The 18,319-nt window shown below is 38.4% G+C and overlaps 1 protein-coding gene and 1 pseudogene across 5 annotated transcripts in view; one reads left to right on the forward strand and one right to left on the reverse strand.

Moving 5' to 3' along the window:
* Positions 1-18,319, reverse strand: part of ERBB4 (erb-b2 receptor tyrosine kinase 4) — a 1,197,143-nt gene that overhangs the window by 74,169 nt on the left and 1,104,655 nt on the right. The gene's annotated exons all lie outside the window — the stretch shown is intronic.
* Positions 13,202-14,593, forward strand: LOC130020971 (heterogeneous nuclear ribonucleoprotein A3-like; annotated as a pseudogene).

Consider the following 18,319-nt stretch of genomic DNA (forward strand, 5'->3'; position numbering starts at 1 on the left):
GAGAGATGAGCAAGGGAGACTGAAGTAGATGGGAATGAGGGGCTTAGTGAGATTGGAGCAGGCCTGTTGGGAGAATGGAATAAACAGCAACTGATCACCAACCAGCCTGTCCCCTCATTTCCTCCTTCAATCACTGATGGCTTTGGCTGTTCTGGGTGGGGAAGTGGCCCAAGACCACCGAACACGGGGCTCAAGCGAGAGCTGCAAGATTCCTTAATAAATGCACAATTTAGTTTTTTAACTTCTATTTTCAAATAAAGTTTTCTCCTTATGTCACAATATATAAAATTTAGCTGAAATCTCCTAACTTTAAGAAAATTATAGACCTTCTGAGAGAGATGTACAGTGAAGCAATACGCAAAAAGTCAAGGAACTGAATAAATGGATTTAATGAAACCAGTGACCTTAGGTTACAAAAATCAGTGGGTTTATTTTGCTGTCAGAGTGAATTTATTTGAATCATAACTTCTACATTCCTTTACAATTGTAATAATCTTTGGCAGAGTTGGACTACCTTTATATGACTTTATTCAATTTCATTTTTAAAACATCTAATGCAAATTTAATACTTTCATCTTTTATGACAAGACTTAGCTCAATCTGATATAATCACTGTATTAACATTTTTTACCCATTCAAACAGGCCAATTCACTATTACAAAAACAGCAAGCTTCCCCAGACTATCATTAATTCCCACTGTTTTAATTACAAGAAAAAAATTCAACTCAACGGAAGGTTTTGTGAATAATGGCACTGTAAACACAGTCTTATGCAAAGATATGAAGTAAATTTTTCTATGTCAATATTCTGGTAGTTATATCATGTTTGGGGGCAAAATAATGAGGTGCATTGAAATATAAGTGTGCTAAAGACAAAAGCAAAAGAAAAAGACAAATCAGGGGATATTAGTTACAGAACAAAGTTTACTTGAGGAGATGAGGCTGTTTCTTTGGGCACAGTGTGTGTATCTGTGTGTGTGTGTGTGTGTGTGTGTGTGTGTGTGTGTAAACATATTGGCACTCTTAAATTTAGTAACAAAACCTCCTTGAACTATTTATATTAATTTTTATTTTTTGGAAACACATGAAATCCTTACCCACAGATCAACATTTTCAGAAAGCAGGTTCATTCAGATTTAGAAGAATGATTTTTTCTGCACTACAACCACACACATTTTCTTCCTCTGTTTCTATTCTGTATCTTATAAACATGCTGAAATTTTATGTTAATGACTCAGCATAAGAAGAGTCAATATATCCAAGTATTAATGTTAAGTGCTACATAAGATTGACAAGAAACAAAGTCCAGCAGTGATATGTTTTAATCAGAGTCTTTACAAAAGCTATCCTTTATTTAGAATATATTTCACAAGAATCATAGGTGGGAATCTATAGGTAAAAGGAATGTTCAAAGCATATATCTGTTTGGCTAAACTGTTATCATCACAATATTTTTAACCTTAATAAATAATCATTTTAATGACATATCTTTGGATACATATCTTTGCTCGATGCCTGTGACCTGCCTTGAGTTTATATGTCATATATTCTTCTGCATGTGAAAAAGAAGTCTTTTCACTAAAAGATGCAAAAACAAACTTTTTGAGAGATTAAAACATAATGTCTTCCCTACTTCTACAATATTTATAAACATATGGATGAATTATAATATTTATTTGGGCTGGAGTGATAGCACAGCGGTAGGGCATTTTTGCACGCAGCCAACATGGCCGACCGGAGTTCGATTCCTCCGCCCCTCTCGGCGAGCCCAGCAAGCTACCGAGAGTATCGAGCCCGCAAGGCAGAGCCTGGCAAGCTCCCCGTGACATATTCGATATGCCAAACACAGTAACAACAAAGTCTCCTATGGAGATGTTACTAGGCCCGCTCGAGCTCGAGCATATTTATTTATATTGAATACAATATGCAGCAATACTTTCAAAGAAGATGAAATGATACATTTCTTTTTCTCTATTTTATTTACACCTAGCATCAATTCTAATCAGCGTTCAAATTAGCATTATTCAGATCTAGATATTAAGTTAATAGTACCTCATAGGTAGATTTGGATAATGTCAAATTCTTTTTAATAGTGTTTCTGAAATTGTACTAGAATCATCTAGCACATGTACATATAATTTTCCTTATAAGTAACATGCCCTTTTATGTGATTACAGAATTATTCTAAAATATATTAAACTATATACTAAGGTTGATATGAAAAGAAAGTACTTCTTAAAGTGTTTAAGTATTTTGTAAAATCTGAAATTTTGCATTTTGTAGCTTGTACAACGTTAAAATACAATTTGTATCAGCTAACACTTATAGCTATGGTGGAATTTGTTAAATTAACAAATGGCCATTCATCATAGTACAAATAAAAATTAACTTCAACTCGTAAATGTGTTAATTGTTCTTTTCTGAGGACAGGAGCTCATACCCATTTCTAAACTGAACACCCATAGTTCATATGCAATTTGGATTAAATATGATTATGAAATAGAATTACACATACCATCTGTAAAGAAATATTCTCGTTCCCAATTAATATGTACCATGTTATAGCCTATTTCATTACTAAAGATGAATTATAAAACATAAAGTTGAGTTTAATAAAAGAAAGCTAATTTAACGGGAATGTAAAATTATCTGCAGGGATATTGTAGACAGTGGCTACAATATACTTTGACTAAGAATTACTTGATTCCTTTGTAAGTTAGTAATTTCGATATAAGTGTGCTTTAAACAGATAGGATAGGCCCTTCAGTGGATGGTTAGGCAATTATCAAACAGAAGTATTTTTTGAGCATCTATTATATTCTAGAAACTGTAATATATAATTTCAAGGTTTTTAAAACAATGGAAAACACATTCAATAGTTAAGTTATAAATCCTGTCCTCAGCACTTTACACAGCAATTCCTTGAAATACATAGTTCTATCATCTCATTGCAGGTAATCAAAATGAGACCTGGATACATTAAAGGCCTTTCCCAAGGACACATAGAGACAATAGGGTGAATATGTACATGCCTAGGGAATAATGCATGTGAAACAGAGGTTAGAGGGATTATGGATTCTGGCAAGTCTGTAAGAAAGCCTATGCTGGAGCAGAAATAGAGATGGGATCTGAGAATATAATAGAATCAAAGGATTATGTAGGGGCCGTCACTTAGATTTTGGATTTCAGTTTAGATTTTTGAGCTTTACATAAGAACAATGAAGGTTTTGGGAGTGTTTTAGTTGGTAAAATGATAAGCAACATGAAAGAATTACATTTTAAGAGAATCCCATGAGCTGCTCTGTGTAAGACTGGATTAAAATACAAAAGGCACTCAAAAGGAGAGAGATAACAAAAGGGAATGCCCTGCCAGAGAGGTAGGGTGGGATGGGGGGATGGGGGATGGGAGGAATACTGGGACTAGTGGTGGTAGAGAACGGGCACTGGTGGAGGGATGGGTATTTGATCATTGTATAACTGAAACTCAAGCACAAAAAATTCTAAGTCTACAACTGTACCTCATGGTATTTCACTAATAAAAATTTAAGGGGAAAAAAAGTTTTATGATTAAAAAAATAACAAAAGGCAGAGTTGAAAGGCTATTTTTTAGGTCAAATGAGAGATGATGGCAACTTGGGTCTAGATGGAAGTCAAGATAAAGAGATGGATTTGTAAGCTATTTCGAACCTCAGGTCAGCAGTACTTACTACCAGAATGGGAAGTGGAAGAGTTTAGTATAATTTCAAAACTTTTTCTATTAATAACCAAATGGCGATGCATTCTAAGCTAACTTTTACATTGCTCAGGTTTATGTTTAAATAGCTACTCAAAAAAGCCTTCTCCAATTATTTGAACTAAATGAAAATCTTATTTTTTTTTTAATTTTTCCGGTCACACCCGGAGATGCACAGGGGATACTCCTGACGCATGCACTCATGAATCACTCCTTGCAGGACCAGGGGACCATATGGGATGCTGGGAATTGAACCCAGGTCGGTTGCATGCAAGGCTAATGCCCTACCCTCTGTGCTATCGCTTCAGCAACAAAAGCTCATCTTTTTAAATCCTTAAGTCTTTGACTTTTTTTTATCTTTTTTGTAGCACTCTAGCAGTTATTACCAAAGCATTAATTGTGTTTTCAACCTTTCTATACCTGCAAATGAGTGCTTTAGAGCAATATCTTGCATATAATATGTGAGCACAATCAATATTTATTGAGTAAAGAAGTGAATGAATGAGTCATCTAAATGTGTGCAATGGGTGAAATTGTGGGTTTGAATGACACCCCTCTATAGGAAACAAATAGAGAAAGTACAAGCAAATGATAGAAACAAAGAGACCCAGGGGAATAAAATAAATGACAACATTGGAGCAGCAAAGAGATGTTCCAGCAAAAAAGTAATGCGGAGAAAACTGTCAGCCAGGGTCTGTGTTCAATCTCCAATCAGACTACAAAAATCAAACAAACAAAAACACATGAACAATTGATAGACAAATGTTAAATGTTGAAATGCAATATGGGATGAAGGCTTGAGGAGGTGTTAATGAATTGGAATTTATATGATCTCCGCTAGCATTATTGATATAGTTTTTGCTTCAATATTAGGAGCAAAGACAGATAAATGTTTCTAGGGGAATTAGAGGTGCAAAATTGAAGAGAGTTAGTTGAAACTTTCTTTTAAGAGATGTTGGTTCTGAAGAAATGAAACAAGTCAGGTTACTGAAGAAGAATAAAAACAGGAGAAATAAAAGAGTTTATGCAGAACCCAAAGATGTTTCTTGATGGTGGTCATTTGGTGGAGTCTAGCAGAAGAAAATCATTCTTGGCCATTCAAGTGAGTGGTATTAAAAGTTAACACAAATAGAAAGACCCATGTAAAATCTTAGCATATCGGCTAAGCTACATGTTAAGTTAATTTAAGCAAAAAGATCAAACCAAATGCTACCTCTTAAAAAGTTTCCAAATCAATAAAATTGTTTTTCTACTTTCTTACTAACTGGTGGGCTGGAGAGATAGCACAGCAGGTAAGGAGTTTGCCTTGCACACGGCCTACCCAAGTTCGATTCCTCCTCCCCTCTTGCAGAGCCAGGCATGCTACCGAGAATATCCTGCCTGCATGGCAGAGTCTGGCAAGCTCCCAGTGGTGTATTCAATATGCAAAAGACAGTAACAACAAGTCTCACAATTTGTTGTGAGACATTACCGGTGCCCACTCGAGCAAATCGATGAACAATGAGAGGACAGTGCTACAGTGCTGCAGCACTACTAACTGGTGTGATGTATTCCAGAGTCACACTATCTGACTTAAAGTTATATAAAATCAAATTTTCACAAAAAAAATTTACAAAAAACTTAAATAGTGTCAAGGAGTAGTTGTGAGGGCCTCCTCAGTACCAAGCATATAGTGCGGATTCAAAATATTAGATGCTAGCATTAGTAAGAGTAAATTTCTTTTACCTCTAGGCAACTTTTCTTATGATAATCTTAGGATATAAAATTTTAGTAATGTTTTATTAGCACGTCTTTTAAGTGACATTTACCCCAATAAATAGCTATGCCCCCTTCTATTCAGCACTCACATAAACAAAACTTATGGTTGGAGGATGAACAAATGTCTTCTTAAAAAGATTTAAATTTCTGAGGGCTGTAGAGAGAGCACACAGGATAGGGCATTTGCCTTGCACGCGGCCAACCTGGGTTCAATTCCCAGCATCCCATACGGTCCCCTGAGCACCACCAGGAGTGATTCCTGAGTGCAGAGCCAGGAGTAACCCCTGAGCATCACCAGGTGTGACCCAAAAAGCAAAATAAATAAATAATTAAATAATTAAATTTCTGGCTTGTGTCTCAGTTAATGTGCTTTTAATAAAATAAGCTTATAGACGATGTTTCTTTTACATTTTACAATAATGGAAAAATGCCACTAAGTATATACTCTTTGAAGTACTTTCCTATATATCTGTAAAAGATCAACTAAATATTGATGTAGCACTGTAGCACTATCCTGATGTTCATCGATTTGCTCAAGCAGGCCCAGTATAACATCTCCATTGTGAGACTTGTTGTTACTGTGTTTGGCATATTGAATACATCATGGGTAGCTTGCTAGGCTTTTGCCATGTGGGTGAGATACTCTTGGTAGTCTGCCGAGCTCTCCAAGAGGGGTGGAAGAATCAAACCCGGCTCATCTGGGCCAGCTGAGCGCAAAGCAAACACCCTACTGCTGTGCTATTGCTCAAGCAAAAATATTGATGTAAAAAAAAAATAAAATGAATTGTTGTTGTTGTTGTTGCTCACTATCAACTAGAGAAGATTGTATTGCAATTTAGATGAAGGTACATAAATAGTAGCACCGAAGCACTGTCCTCCTATTGTTCATGCATTTGCTGGAGTGGGCAGCAGTAATGTCTCACAAAAAATTGTGAGACTTGTTATTACCGTTTTTGGCATATCAAATATGTCACGGGTAGCTTGCCAAGCTTTGCCATGTGTGCAAGATACTCTCGGTAGCTTGCTGGGCTCTCCGAGAGGGGTTGAATAATCAAACTCGAGTAGGCCATGTTGGCTGCGTGCAAGGCAAATGCCCTACCCGCTGTGCTATTGCTCCAGCCCACATAAATAGTACCAGACGCTTACTTTGAAAATATTATACAATATTTTTCATAAAACAACTTTATTTCATTTGAAATGTCAAATTTCAAATATCATTTCATTGGACTGATAGAGAGCTTCAAAAGGTTTAGCAAAATTGATTCTATTGGTAGATGACTTCATTATTTCTAGTAAAGTTTATAATGTCAAACAATTGGTATTGTTTAGAGTACTTATGCATAATCCTATATGAAAACAATTATGATAACAATTTATAAATACATATAAAATGCATTTGAGTCTTTTAATATCATTAAGAAGAGTAACATTAAGCATTGACTTCACAAGATTTTCACCTTCATATTTAGTACAGTAAACTCATATAATCTATCTTAATTTCTTTTTCTGTACTCTTAGATTTCAAGGAGAAAATTTCTAACCAAACTTCTCAATGATTTTCTATTTCTATATTAATTATCATTTGTGCTTCTGGACTCAAGGTACCAAGTAATGGTTTTAATAATGAAACAGTAACACTTCAAGAAAGTAGCAAATTAATATTTGATTAAACTAAAACTATATACTGCTCTCATTTAGTAGAAGTATAATTAAATTCACATCTTTAATGTTTAAGGTCTCTTAAGTCCGCAGCTCATTTAAAAAGTATGCTAAAATCCAAAATAGTAGATATTACTCAAAGCCACTGCATTCCATGACTCCTGAGACTGCTACTCACATAAAAATTTTGCTTTATTTATTTTCATCATATTTATCATTCATCTTTACATTTTTATTATAGGTCCCTTTTATATTTTTGTACTTCCATTATTTGTATTTTCTCTAATTACCATTAGAAAGAAGAAAACAAAGAAAATGAAAATGCACCAAGAAATGATAGGGTGCAGGTTTATTCTTTTTAAACTTAATCTAGCAAACATATTTTCAAATAAGGAGCTCTAGCATTTTTTTAATCTACTTCAAAGTGTTTGAATGCTATAGATCTTACCTTCTTAGCCATGTATGACAAATCATTACTGTTATCTTATTCACAGGGAAATAGCAGAATTAGACATGGACCCCAGGATCCCAAGGCAGTAACTGTATTTTCTGTTCCATCAGGTTAACATTAAAAATGTGTCTATGGCAACTAAACCATCTGTTCACTTGCTGCTTTGTAAGAGTTGTTTATCTGCTTTAATGTACCTGTACATCTTTTTTTCCTTTGGTTGTTTTAACAAAATGTTCTACTATTTGTTACAAAGAACTTTCTAGGAAAAATACACTAAACAATTAAATCTTGACAGTACTGCTGAAACAATAAGAAAGATAAATTCCAAATATTTTCATAATCAGACAATGTCAAATGATCAAATGTGTAAATTCTAATTTTAGATTAAATATGTTTCCAATTACATTTTTAAATGATGCCAAACAAATGTCTAGACATGTGCTTATAATTGCACTATCCAAAATTTTCACCCTTCATAATTAGCAAAATTATTTTACCAGTTTTTAAAAACAAGGTTATTACAAAGGATTATTATTCAAATATAAGAAGACTTTTGCATTAATTATATTGATGGTATATAGACATTTGTCACTGAAGTCAGATGCATTATTGTACTTATTTCTCACTTCCTCTTCCCTCCCCCATTGTTGTTGTGCTGACTAGGGCTCATACATCTGGCTGTGGTGCTCACACTTTTTCCACTGTGATGCTTGCTGGCAGTCACACATCAGAATCTGGTGCTCTCCTATTCAGTTACTGTGCTCACCACAGCCTGTAGTCTTAAATTGCAATATAGATACCAGTGCTTATTGAGTACTGCACTCTGGATTGAAACATACAAGGTAGAGTTGTGATGATCACCGGGATCACTTTCGTGCTTACACATGTATTCAGCCGGTATCACTCATCATGGTCTTTGCACTCTTCCATCTTTTTAATGATTGGGCTCAAGGGAAGGGGGTTGTTTCCAGTTTGAGGTGTTTATATAGAACTGGCTGTGGTATGGCCAGAAATCTTATGTTCCTGGGGTTTACAAACTGCAGAGGTACAACACTCCTTCAGGAGAGCTGCCAGGAACATGGTGCATCAGTGAGACAACCAGGATTTGGACTCATGGCCATATGCTTACAAGGCACTCTTAGATACTGTGAGCCTCTCTGCTCTCTTTCTCTCTCTCTCTCTCTCTCTCTCTCTCTCTCTCTCTTTCTCTCTCTAACCACATATGTGAAATAACTCACTTTAAGCATTTTCTGGAGCCTGAGATACTTATAAGGGGGATATAAATTATTACCTATTAATGCTTAGAGTCTATGAGTAAAAGCTCAGAAGGAATCATGCAGTAGAATATTTTACTTATTTTTAAGAGATTACAAAGTTGAAAATTTGGCTCATTCTATATCTATTTGCTCACTTCATGCTTCACAACTTAGACCATATTTTGTATATAATAGTTATAAAATCACGTATCCAATTCTACTGAAGCTAAAAGACATCAACATTAAGTTTCCTGGAGCAACTCCATTTTTGTCACTTGTTAGGTTACCTAAATTGGTGTTGCTGTTGTTCTTGTTTTGGGGGCTATACCTGGTGGTACTTAGATCCTACTCCTAACTTTGCACTTAGGGATCACTCCTGGTGGTACTACATAGGGTTCTGGGATCAAATCCCAGCTGCCTGCATGCAAGGTAAGTGCCTTAACCACTGTACTCCAGCACTGCAATTGAAATATTTTTGAAGATAACATCAGTGAATTCTGGAAACCAGAATTTTAAAGAGTACATGTGTCAAGAGACAGTTATAGAAGATGTCAGTCAGGAGGTTATTGGTTTAATTTAGAACTTCACATCTCCTACTCTCTATTTTAATTGGGATCATTGTAATTGATGTTATTTAGTGTCTGGAAAGAGAGACCCATGAGAGCTCCATTAGCCTTCTTGGGATAACAAGCAAAGGTAATAACTTTTCCTATTAAGCAAACAAAGACCGTGGCCAGCTCTCATTTGGCTTGTCAGAGCAACTTCCCGCTAGAGCAGTTGTGTCTCTTCACTTGTGAAAGGAGTTGGCCAGCTCTTCAGTTCACAAGATGAGCTGTCAATAGTACCTGGCACGTTGTAAAACAATTTCCTAAATAAAACACTCATATTTTATAAAGCATGCTTTTGCAGAATGCATTAGTCCTTGCTACCTAGAGCAAATTCTACGCTTTATCCTCAACGCTGCTCTCTATGTTTTAAATTTTTCTTTCTAATAGAGTTTATTAATACAATGCATCAGAATTCACTCTATTTGCTATACCTGTTAATTTAAAAAATCCTATAAGATACCGGTAACATATATTCTTTGAGTGTATAAAACCCCAAATTCATCACTGTGCAATCGTTTATACGTTTACTACAAGCCAAAGTTCTCTGACTTTTCATAATGATTTCCTGGAAGCTTATCTGAAAAATTATTTGCGTACATATTCCAGTAGCCTGACTCGGATGTCACTGACATTTAAAAATTCAAATTTCCTAAGTAAAGGAAAAAACAGTTTCACAAGCACTGTTTGACTCCTCTCTAAGCAGTAGGTGGCAGCACTAATCAGCTGGCACGTATGGTTTCGGTTTGGTTTAGTTTGGTGTGTTTTGCTTTGTCTCCATTTGGTTTTGTCAACTAGAATCACTTGCTTTACCATCGGCATGAAAACAAAATGAAGTAAAACACTTCTGATGTCCCTATCCTTTATATAAAATCCATATCTGACACAGATTTCCCATAATTTGAAAGAATGTGTAAAAATGAAAGAATAAAATCACAAATATGTTGTGTGTATCTTACTTTAGATTATTGATATGTGAACACTTACTATTATTTTGAATTATTTTTCTACTTGAAGTAAAATTTACCAAAGTACCATAGTTCCACAAGCGAATATTGATAAAATTAGTGATCTCTATCTTCAATTGTTGCTGTGAGTGAATTCTGGAGACTTCTTGGATTCTTCACATTGACTGTTTAAACAGATGGGTTTTTTTACATGTATGTATTTATTTTGGTATAACACATTGCCATATATTTATTTATTCTGTATGTATGTATAACTGAAATGTACAAACTTACTCTATAGGTTCATGCAGAGCATATATTTGTGTGACACCTCTCATGGCTGAGGAATTTGAAGATGTTTTGCCTTTTGGAGAGCCCAGGGATTCGAGAGATTAAACCCAAGGTCTCATATATGCAAAGCATGCACTCTCCTTAGCAACTTGAGACCTTACTCAGAGTGTTGAAGGAGATTAATAGAGTCAGATCTTGTCGTTTATAATCATCTGTTCATATCGTATTATGTGAGAAGACCCACAAAAGCCACTGGCTCTTATAAGATACATTATTCTTTCATTATGCCTGGGTATTTAATTCATCTGGTATTTTTAGGCTAAGAGGTACGAAATTGTTCTCCTAAAGAGAACTACTTCATTTTCTATGTTAATCTTCCCTTTGATGATATGTTTTTTTTAGACCAAGCTACTTACCTATATTGCCCTTTGTATGTGATATGTATTAATCATTGTAGTGACAGGCAGAAGGGAGGTTCATATTGGCTGTCATACTAAGACTTTCACCAATACTCTAAAGCTAATGCCAACTGCCACCATTTTCATTAGAGGAACAGGAATACACAACATTGTACAGTCCATACTAGAGCTGAGCCTTGATTCTGAGCTGAGAAGTGAACCTTCACTATATCAACAGCTGCTCTTGAATTGTGCACTGGGAGATGAAGGTCGGGGAAGAAGAGCACTTGAATTCAGCAGCCCTAATCCACATGTTAAAGTTAAGGTTAAACTCACAGTGAATGATATCGTTTCTTCTCAACTATAAATAGATTCAAAGAGTTAGATACATTCAAGGATGACTGAATTTTTATGATGTGGGTTTTACTCCTAACCTTCTTAAATTGAGCTTGTTAACCACTATTCCCACAGCCTTTCAGGACACTTTCAGAGACCAAATCACTAGTTAGAGGAACTGCAGCTCTGTGTGGATTTTAGGCTAAGGCTCAGGCTCTCACACCACTTAGAGGCATCTTCGGTTGCTTTTGACTCACTTGCTCCTGGGCCTTTGACCCTGGTTCTGACTGCCTCCTACAGCTGCTATTTCTGTGTGAAATCATTCACGTGGGACTCTCCACAACTCCTTTGCATCAACCACAAGTTTAGACCCCTCACCTTATACCTCATGCCCTGGGGGTTTCCTCTTGAGAGAGGCAAGGAGACTTGCTCAGGAAGGCTACCATCCTCCACACACAACCGGAAGTGCATGAACTTACTGCATTGGAGGATGGACCTTTGACCAATGGAAGATTGGACATTAAATAAACTCTTAAATAAACTCCTCTATCTTTTCCTCCTTGGAGAGTCTTTCCTGAAATCCAATTATTCGGGTGCCATTGAGATTGCCCCAACAGATGAGCAAAGATTTCCCCGAGTTCAGCTTTTTTTTTTGAGATTGAACTGCCTAATAAGGATAGAGCACAAAGGCTTCTGCATTCAGCTTTGCTTTCAGGAGAACCCAAGCTAAACCACACATGGCTAGCAAAAATAGAAAATCCAAAGCAAACACAGAGTGAAATCGCTCAACCATCACCGATTCTTGCTGAATCTCTTTTAAACACTGAAATGAACAGTCACCGTTTTCTACTGCTATAAGGTGAACACAGAGGTATTATTGACCTAACCAAATGTTCTGGAATAGGATCAATATTTTTTCTTTTTCTTTTCCCTACCTAGCGATGAAATGATTGAAATTATAAACTGCATTTAATTCTGTATTTGATTTTGATTATCATGAGCTTATTTCAGAGAAGAGCAAACTAGAGTTTAGAGAAATACTTGATCTTTTTTTTAATTAAAAAAAAAAACTTGGATGGTTTGTTGGCCTCTGTTTGAAGTTTCGCATCACCCCAAATAATGAATAATTGTATCTAAAGCCAGTATGTGGCAGTGTTCAGAAAATGTTGAAATAAGGGTAATAATGTGTCTTATAATTTACAGCACAAATTGTTCTAAGAAAATTCTTAGTAGGTCTGAGTAGAATAGTGCAGTGGAGACAACAACTTCATGTAGTAAAGGCAGTGTCTCTGTTTAAATGCCGTGTGTTTGTGCTGAAGCTAGGTAAAGGAACAAACAGGAACAAACACAATAACCTCTCAGTATCTGTGTTGCAAACCATAGTGCCCAGAGAGAAAGGGAGATAAAGAAAGAGAGAGAGAGAAAAGTACTTACCATAGACCCATAGAGGGAGGCAGGGGTGGGGTTGAGGTGGCAGGAGGGAAACTGGAGCATCTGGTGGTGGGAAATGGACACTGGTGGAGGGATGGGTGTTAGACCATAGTATGACTGGAACTTGATTATGATCAGTTTTGTAACTATGTATCTCACGGTGACTGAAATCAAAAGGTAAATAAATAAATAAGTGGCCTATGTTTTCTTTATTTTTTTTTTCTAGCCAAAAAAACAAATGGCGATCCTACCTTTTCCTTTAGGTAAACAAAATAAAGTTAAAAAAGAAAAGAATGATATTGAACTCGAGTTGGAAGAGGCGAGTCCAGTCTCAAAATGGAGGGCCATGGTCCAAAAGAACCAGAGCAGTTGAGAAAACTGTTTATTGGAGGTTTGAACTTTGAAACTACAGATGATAGATTAAGAGAACATTTTTAGAAATGGGGCACACTTACAGAATGTGTGGTGATGAGAGACCCCCAAAGAAAACATTCCAGAGGCTTTGGTTTTGTGACTTATGTGTTGAAGAGGTGGATCCAGCTATGTGTGCTCTACCACATAAGGTTAACGGGCGTGTAGTGGAACCAAAGAGAGCTGTTTCTAGAGAGGATTCTGTGAAGCCTGGTGCCCATCTAACAGTGAAGAAAATTTTTGTTGGTGGTATCAAAAAACACAAAGAGGAATATAATTTGAGAGACTACCTTGAAAAGTATGGCAAAATTGAAACCATAGAAGTTATGGAAGACAGGCAGAGTGAGATAAAGAGAGGATTTGCTTTTGTGATTTTTGATGATCATGATACAGTTGATAAAACTGTTAGGAAATACCACACTATTAATGGGCATAATTGTGAAGTGAAAGGGGCCCTTACTAAATAAGAAATGCAGTCTGCTGGATCGCAAAGAAGCCATGGAGGTAGATCTGGCAACTTTATGGGCCATGAAGGTTTGGAGGTGATGGAGGAAACTTTGGCTGTGGTGGAAACTTTGGTGGAAGAGGAGGTTATGGTGGTGGGGGTGGTGGCAGCAGAGGTAGTTATGGAGGAGGTGATGGTGGATATAATGGATTCGGAGGTGATGGTGACAACTATGGTGGAGGCTCTGGTTATAGTAGTAGAGGAGGCTATGGTGGTGGAGGACCAGGATATGGAAACCAAGGTGGTGGATATGGTGGAGGTGGTGGAGAATATGAAGGTTACAACGAAGGAGGAAATTTTGGTGGTGGTAATTATGGTGGTGGTGTGAACTATAATGATTTTGGAAATTATAGTGGATAACAGCAATCAAATTATGGACCCATGAAAGGGGGCAGTTTTGGTGAAAGAAGCTCGGGCAGTACCTATGGTGGCGGTTACGGATCTAGTGGTGAAAGTGGTGGCTATGGTAGCAGAAGGTTCTAAAAACTCAGCAGAAAAGGGCTACAGTTCTTAGCAGGAGAGAGAGTGAGGAGTTGTCAGGAAAGCTGCAGGTTACTTTGAGACAGTCATCCCAAATCCATTAGAGGAACTGTAAAAATCTGGCACAGAAGGAGCGATGATCCATAATTAGAAAAGTTACTGCAGCTTAAACAGGAAACCCTTCTTGTTCAGGGCTGTCATAGCCACAGTTTGCAAAAGTGCAGCTATTGATTAATGCAATGTAGTGTCAATTAGATGTACATTCCTGAGGTCTTTTATCTGTTGTAGCTTTGTCTTTTTCTTTTCATTACATCAGGTATATTGCCCTGTAAATTGTGGTAGTGGTACCAGTAATAAAAAATTAAGGAATTTTTAACTTAAAAAAAAAAAAGAAGGAAAGACTGCAGCACAGTCTTTTATATCTGGGAATTAAAATGCTACAATATTCAGCTTACTTCTACACAATGTTGAGCCACTATGAATTAACCAACATTTATGTCTTCTAATTATTATACCTTCTAATATACACTACTTCTGCGATCACTCCTGATACATGGTTAATAATCAATATCAGATAGCTAAGTTTGAAAAATAGCAACAAAAGAAACATAACAATATCCAAACCCAAAGATCCTTAAAGTTTATCCTCGTCTCCCCACCTGGAACCCTCATTAATAATTACGCTTTTTTTTTCTTTTTGGGTCACACCCAGCAATGCTCAGGGGTTACTCCTGGCTTTGCACTCAGGAATTACTCCTGGTGGGGTGCTTGGGGGACCATATGGGATGCCGAGGATTGAACCCGGGTCGGCCGCATGCAGGGCAAACACCCTACCCACTATACTATCTCTCTGGCCCAATAACTATGCTTCTTATGGCCTTCTTACCTAATTTCAGAGAAGAGCTCTAGGAATACCTAAAAATACCAATTCTACTTCATAAATAACATTTGAAAGTGCTTGTACTAAAGATATTAATACATTTAATAAAAGCAATTTAAATTCAATACAATAATTAAATTATTGTATTGAATAAAAATGAATAACATTAGTCCCACTGCCTCCTTCAATCTATACTCCCCTTAAGTGAAATTTGGTTTTTATTGTCAACAATAATTTGTTACATGTCTATAGAACATTTATTTATTTAATTATTATTAATGTGTTATTAAGATATTATGTTAGAACTAACAATTATTATATATGTATATCTATTTTTTTTTGAGGAGGCATGGACACATCAGAGTTTACTCTCGATTCTGCCCTCAGCAGAAGTGACTCCTGAGGGTGCTTAGAGAGGTTCATATGTGATGCCCAGGATCAAACCCAGGCCAGTCCTGTGCAAGGCAGGATCTTACCCACCCTATTATAACTCTAGCCCCTAATAATTATTTTTATAAAGCTTTCAGTAATCCACAAAATCCCTTGAATATAAGAGATCAGTAAATATTTGTTGATTTAATGAATGCATTTTTATTGAACTTCAATCATTCTAGCACTGCTAGAACATTAGTTTCTTAGTGTGGGTTAATGACTGTTATTAACTCTAAGTTGAACATCTTAATCATCTATTCACTATAAAATAACTGGGAGTAGACTATGTAAAATTGTAAAATTTGAGCATAACCACATCTTAACAAAAAGACCAATGCAGATTCAAAATCTGTACATTTTGTCAGTGGAGTCTTTAACTAGGCAAAAATATAATGTAACAAATTCTAATGATACCTAGTGTAATTTATTATAAATAACCTCTAATGTTTCAATGTACCAGTTTGAAGAACATACTCAAGTCTGACTTCTTACATTCTGTGTATAATACAGATTGAAGGGAAAGTATTTACCAACTTTCCAAATCTTTCAGGACTAGATATATAGTATAGTGGGTATTGTACAGTTGTGTTGTACGAGGCCTGAACTATTTGATTCCCAGTACCTCATATGATCCCCTGATAGCCACCAGGAGTGATCCCTTTGTGCAGAACTAGAAGTTAGCCCTCAGCACTATTGAGCATGCAACCCAAAACAACAACAACAAAATTTCCAAACCCTTTAATCTGTCTGAATGATTTTTTTTTTTTTTTGCTTTTTGGGTCACACTCGGAGATGCAAAGGGGTTACTCCTGGCTCTGCATTCAGGAGTTACTCCTGGCGGTGCTCAGGGGACCATATGGAATGCTGGGAATCGAATCCGGGTTGGCTGCGTGCCGGGCGAACACCCTATCCACTGTGCTATCTCTCCAGTCCCTGTCTGAATGATTTTTAACCTGAAATCATGTACTTCTTTTTTTTTTCAACTTTGAAAATCATGTTTTTATTAAAATTAACATTTTAAAGGTAAAAGGTAAAGGCCCTCCCGTTGATCGTCGATTTGCTCCAGCGGGCCCAGTAACGTCTCCATTGGAGACTTTGTTGTTACTGTGTCTGGCATATCAAATACTCTCGGTAGCTTGCCGGGCTCTCCGAGAGGGTCGGAGGAATCGAACTCGGGTCAGCCATGTTGGCCGCTTGTAAGGCGAACGCCCTACCCGCTGTGCTATCTAAAAATAAAATAACTTCCAACTAAAGCATCCCATTTCTTTTTTTTTTTTTTTTTTTTTTTTTTTTTAAATAATTTATTTATTTATTGAATCACTGTGGGAAAAGTTACAGAGCTTTCGGGTTTAGGTCTCAGTCATGTAGATACCGAACACATTTCCCTTTACCAATACTCATTTTTAACCCCGAACCCCAATAGACCCCCACCTCCCACCCCTCCCAATTCTTATGAGGCAGATGAGTTCTAGTTAATACTCTATCTACTTTGACTAGATAGATTATTTCGATAGAAGATGCACAATTATTGTTTAGAGTTTACGACCCACCCCCCCCCCCCCCAATCAGACATGCTGAAACAGCGTTGTGAAATGATTTGCTTTCTAGAACTTGGTTTAAGAATAAAATGATGTCGCGCGGCCGCAATAGCGGCCGCGCGGTTTTGAATTTCTGCTATTTTACTTATTGACCCTGGAAGAATTTCTATTAAAAGTTAGCTAGTTAAGAGATTGATTTCTGTGCCCTGGAGTCGTGGCCGTGCCGGAGAGCCGCTCGTGGGGGGCAGCCGGCGACCTCGGTGGGGCGTGGGGGACGGCCCACAAAGCCCCCCTTCCCATGAGGTCCCCGCCGCTTCCCCGAGCCCGGCTCAAACCCGCTTTCCACAAGGCTCCCGTGCGGCCGCCATCTTTCTTTCCAGAGAGGAGCGGGCGGGCCGGTCAACGCCCTTCCCCCTCCGGGCAGGCTTGGTGGCGCGCATCAACACAAGTCCATTTGCTTTTCTGCTCCAAGCGGCTGGTTCTCTGTGCTAAGTCCTTGTGCCTCCGGGGCCGTGGCCGTGCCGGAGAGCCGCTCGTGGGGGGCAGCCGGCGACCTCGGTGGGGCGTGGGGGACGGCCCACAAAGCCCCCCTTCCCATGAGGTCCCCGCCGCTTCCCCGAGCCCGGCTCAAACCCGCTTTCCACAAGGCTCCCGTGCGGCCGCCATCTTTCTTTCCAGAGAGGAGCGGGCGGGCCGGTCAACGCCCTTCCCCCTCCGGGCAGGCTTGGTGGCGCGCATCAACACAAGTCCATTTGCTTTTCTGCTCCAAGCGGCTGGTTCTCTGTGCTAAGTCCTTGTGCCTCCGGGGCCGTGGCCGTGCCGGAGAGCCGCTCGTGGGGGGCAGCCGGCGACCTCGGTGGGGCGTGGGGGACGGCCCACAAAGCCCCCCTTCCCATGAGGTCCCCGCCGCTTCCCCGAGCCCGGCTCAAACCCGCTTTCCACAAGGCTCCCGTGCGGCCGCCATCTTTCTTTCCAGAGAGGAGCGGGCGGGCCGGTCAACGCCCTTCCCCCTCCGGGCAGGCTTGGTGGCGCGCATCAACACAAGTCCATTTGCTTTTCTGCTCCAAGCGGCTGGTTCTCTGTGCTAAGTCCTTGTGCCTCCGGGGCCGTGGCCGTGCCGGAGAGCCGCTCGTGGGGGGCAGCCGGCGACCAAGGTGGGGCGTGGGGGACGGCCCACAAAGCCCCCCTTCCCATGAGGTCCCCGCCGC

This window comes from Sorex fumeus, unplaced genomic scaffold (genome assembly GCF_029834395.1).
Source record: "Sorex fumeus unplaced genomic scaffold, SorFum_2.1 ptg000014l, whole genome shotgun sequence".
NCBI lineage: Eukaryota > Metazoa > Chordata > Mammalia > Eulipotyphla > Soricidae > Sorex > Sorex fumeus.